We start from the raw sequence: 5,240 nt of genomic DNA, 5'->3' as shown, positions 1-5,240 counted from the left end.
AACTTTCGCCAATTGACGCTAAAATGACATACGAACCTCCAATTCAATATCTGAACACGCTCCTAAGACCAAAATCACCCTACAAAGCTATAGGAACCGTCAAAACTCCATTCCAGAGTCATCTTCACACAATTCAAACTACGGTCGATTCCTACGACTTAAACTTCCATTTTAGGGACTGTGTGTCCCATTTCATTCCGAAACTAAAAAAATCCTCCAGGCAAGATACGTAATCACAAAATAAAATAGAGGGAGCAATAAATAAGGGTTCAGGACTAATACTCTCAAAATGACCGGTCCGGTCGTTATAGTGATTCTAATAAAAACTAGCATGTCAAATTGTGTAAGAAATCACATGTGTCTAAGACCCTAAATTTGATTTGTTGCTAAAATATGTATTTAAAGTCTTGATTAGAAATGCCTTGTTGTTGATAATCTATAAGGGTGCTTGAAAGTAAAAGAAGTGGGTTGGAGATATAAAGTGCAGCCAACGTGACAATAATGAAAATTATACTTGTGGCCAATGGTGCCAAGGAAATGGAATGATGTGAGAAAGGTTATGAAACGGGCCTTGATTCAACTGTTCCAAATTGACTTCGAAAATAGATATGCCTAAAAGCTTATGTACTCAACTCATGCCCAAATATGGTTGTTTTAACTAATGCTATGCTTCGTAACTATTTCCAAAGTGTTTTGAGCTCTTATATATTCGTGAGTTAAAATATTGTATTGCCCTTTTGGGAGAAAGTATTTCAAGAATGAATGGTGTGTTAAAGATTTTCTATTGTGACTTAATTATGCTATACCCCTTTTTGGGAAGAAAACCTTATATGAAATTAATGTAATCAAACACTTATTTCTCATATGATGAAACCTTATAAACCTACTCTTGCTAAGGCCAAAGGTGCCAAACGGTTGATTGGAAGAGAACCCCTTGTACAAACTATTATTGTTTTGGGAATCTAGAGTTGTGGTATTGTGATTACACCTCCACCCGCATACATTGGGGTGAGGTGGCAGGGTCGCTTTCTGTAGAGTCGTGGTATTGTGATAGACCTTTACCCGCATATATCGGGGTGAGGTGGCAGGGCCGCTTTGTGTAGAGATTGTGCTATTGTGATACACCTCCACCCGCATATATCGGGGTGAGGCAGCAGTGCCACTTTTTGTAGAGATTGTGGTATTGTGATACACCTCCACCCGCATATATTGGGGTGAGGCGACAGGGACGTTTTGTGTAGGGATTGTGGTATTGTGATACACCTCCACCCACATACGTTGGGGTAAGGCGGCAGGGCCACTTTGTATAAAGGTAGTTGTAGAGGATCCCCGACTTAAGAATTTATAAAGGTTATTGAAAGCTTTTAATACATTTGTTATGGCTTTAACGACTAACTAAGCCTTTTCTTGTTACCATGATTCATCACGTACATGTTATATTTCTAGGTCCTTGAATAGGTGTTTTGGTTTTCATACTAGTACTATTCCATATGTACTAACGTCTCTTTTGTCGGGGGCACTGTATCTTCAATAGATGCAGGTGGTTTGTTAGCGGGCGATTTTGATCCTCGTTAGCAGTTATTCGCTATTCAACAGATTTCTGTGAGCCCTACTCTGTTTCGGGCTTCTTATCATTTGACGTTGTACTTTATGTTTTGAGGTATAGCCGGAGACTTATCGTCGGCACTTCCATTCTTCTCTTTTGTTGTACTTAGAGGCTCCGTGGATAGGTTGTGGGTGGCGTTTGATGTTGGGTAATGAACTAAAAGTGTTGGTATGTGGCAAACATGTTTTCATCATAGTTTAAACTTGTAATATTTTGGAAGTCATAAATGAATATCCTTTAGTAATGGAAAAAGAATGTGGAGCACTTGAATCTTCTCATGCCTATCGCTTGTACTGATTCTTATATTGTTAATGGGCAAGGTTGGGCAGAAGGCATCTAGTAGGCTTGCTTAACCGGGGTATCTCGGTTGAGCGCCAGTCGCGCTCCCCGAGGTCGGGGCGTGACACCTTCCCAACCTCGGCTAACCCAACATTGAATTTTATTTTGATAAAGTATTTGGAAAAATTTTAAGCCTACTTATTGAATTTTATTTTATATCAGTAAAGTGACAACTATTTTTTGTAACGTTGAAGTCATTGAATTTTATCCATTATACCAGAAAAATCATAAAATAATTTTCTGTTTCATTAATATTTTTGAATTTTACCCGTTATATTAGTAGTCACAAAATTATTTTTATATCATTACAATCACTGGATTTCCTAAAAAATACAACTCAGCATAAAGTTAAATTTTTGGCATCGAAAAGTGATATATCATTGTACATCAGTTAATTAAAAAATTACTGATCATTACCAGATTTTAAATTTTAAACAATTAAAAAAATATTTAAACTTTGCCACGTCTTAGCAGCCAGCTTAAAAGTTGCAGCTGGCAGCCAAGGTGCTATAGGCTCTATTTAATTGCTTAGATGAGAGCAAATAAAAGGAACATACAAATAAGACAATAACCACATTGAATATGTTTTTTAGTATAGACCCAAATAAATGTTTTTAAACATACAAAGCGGTCACAAAATACATATTACTCAACTACCAAATATTGCATTCTCTTTTTCTAAATGCATTTGTCGGGTCGTAACACCACACATCAGTAAATGGTAGAATTTGGCTCTTATCAAAGGATCTTATCAATGTACAAATATTAGCAATAAAGGAGCAATACATTCATTGCTCAGTAGAGGATATTACTAGCTAGTTTAGTACCAGCCCTCATAGTGGTCTATGCAAAGAATACATTGCAGCACAGGGAGGAATTGTGGGTTGAACTACAACAGGTTGGTGCACCTATAAGTGTACCATGGATTATATGTGGAGACTTTAACAATGTTCTCACTACTGGAAGACAGAATTGGGCAGCCAGTCACATCCAGTGAAATCTAAGGATTCCAGGGACTGCTTAATAGTTTGTAGCTGACTCAAATAAGATCAATTGGATGGTATTTTACTTGGTGTAACAAGCAACATGTGGCCAGCATAGTATATAGTAAAGTAGATTGGGCTTTGGGCAACCTTCAGTAATCCACATTTTACTAAGATGTGGTCAGAAGAAGAGAATACACCCAAAACCATTTAAACTGTTTGTAAATTTAATGGAACAACCTGAGTTTCATACAATATTACAAAGGGTATGGGAGCAAAGCCAGGGTGAAGATATTATGGTCAACATATGTAGGAAGTTACAGGATTTGAAGCAAGATCTAAAGAATCTAAATAAGTATATGGCTTCATATACACAAAGGCTGAATCAAGCCAGGAAAAAACTAGAGGTTGTACAAGACACCATACTCACTCAACCCTTTTGCCAAAACTTATTTGATCAGGAGAAGGATGTAACGATTTGGCCAGTCATTTCTAGAGTTGTATCCTCATTCCCCCATTTACTGCTCATTTTTATGCTTTACAATTATCATGTGACTTACCGGGGTAGTTGGTTCGGGACCGGAGAGGTTTCAGAATGAATTGAGACACTTAGTCTCACAGATGGAAACTTAAGTTGAGAAGATTGACCGGATGTGAACTTATATTTAGACGACTCCAGAATGGATTTTTGATGGTTTTGTTAGCTCCGTTGGATGATTTTGGACTTAGGAGCATGTTCGGATTATGATTTGGAGGTCTGTAGTGAAATTAGGCTTGAAATGGCGAAACTTAAAAATTTGGAAGTTTGACTAAGAGTGGACTTTGTGGATACTGGGCTCGGATTGGGGTTCAGGGAGTTAACGTATGCCCGTGGTGTCATTTGTGATTTGTGTGCAAAATTTGAGGTCAATCGAACGTGATTTGATAGGTTTCGGCATCGTGTGTAGAAGTTGGAATTCCTTGGTTTTCATTAGGCATGAATTGGTGTGCGATTCATATTTTTGATGTGATTTTAGGGCTCGACTAAGTTCGTATAATGTTTTAGGACTTGTTGGTGTATTTGGTTGAGGTCTCGGGGGGCCTCGGGTTGATTTCGGATGGTTATCGGATCGAAAATTAGACTTAGTGCATTGCTGAACTGGGAGCCTTCTAGTGTGATCTCACTGGGGTAGGACGCAGGTGCGAGGAGTAATCCGCATATGCGAGTAAGACTCCATAGATGCGGAGAAGCGGGGCGTAGGCTGCCTTCGCAGAAGTGGATCATGGGCCGCAGAAGTGCTTTCGCAGGTGCGGACCCTGCGGACTTAAGTGACTTCCGCAGAAGCAGAGGATTTTCCACAAAAGCGATTCCGTAGGTGCAGATATGTGGCCGCAGGTGCGCAAGCACTAGGCAATGTTTAAATTCGAGGGTTTTCGAGATTTTCTTCATTTTTGGACATTTCAAGCTCGGGCTTAAGGTAAGTCACTTGTGGATTTCGAAGGTATTCTTAAGGTAAGTCACTTGTGGTTTAATTCATTCAATAATTATGTTTCCCCATTAATCCTTCCACCTAGATTGTGTGGTTTTGAGGTGTAATTTGGACGTTTGTGGCTAGGGATTTGGAGAGTTTAATTCGGGGATTTGAGTGACGATTTGGTATCGGATTTTGGAAAAAAATGATATGGTTGGGTGAATGGGATTTCAAATTTTATGACTCTTATCGAATTTTGAGACGTGGGCCCCAGGGCCGACTTTTGAGTCAACTTTTGACTTTTGGTTAATAACTTAGTATTTTCTTATGGATTTGATTCCTTTAGCTCATGTTGATTGTATCGAACTGTTTGTTGCTAGATTCGGGGCACTTGGAGGAGTGTTGGAGTAGGGATTTGCACGGATTGAGGTAAAATAACAGTTCTAAATTTGGTTTTGAGTGTATGAAACCCCGTATTATGTGTCATGTTATTGGTTTTGAGGTGATGGGCGTGTGGGCGTGCACCGTAGAAATTGTGACTTGGTCAATTCCATGGAACTATATAGTTGAATAATCTGTTGTTATCTGTATACTCTCTATATTATAGAAATTAAACTGCAAATCATGTTAGAAATCATGTTTAGGCTATGTGTTAGTACTGTAGGGACCCATAGAGGTTGTGTTACATGTTAAATTATATGCTAAATTGCTATTATGTACCCATTCATTGTTTTACTTGCATATTATATCTCAGTCTCTATTGTACTTTAATGATACATTATATCATCGTTGTTTGGCCTGATTATCATGATTATTGAGAGCCCGAGAGATTGGAGAGATTGATGACTGAGTGAGGTCGAG

The sequence above is a fragment of the Nicotiana tabacum genome, chromosome 17 (assembly GCF_000715075.1).
Source record: "Nicotiana tabacum cultivar K326 chromosome 17, ASM71507v2, whole genome shotgun sequence".
Lineage (NCBI taxonomy): Eukaryota > Viridiplantae > Streptophyta > Magnoliopsida > Solanales > Solanaceae > Nicotiana > Nicotiana tabacum.
The sequence above is the reverse complement of the archived record's forward strand: the minus strand, read 5'-3'. Positions refer to the sequence as shown.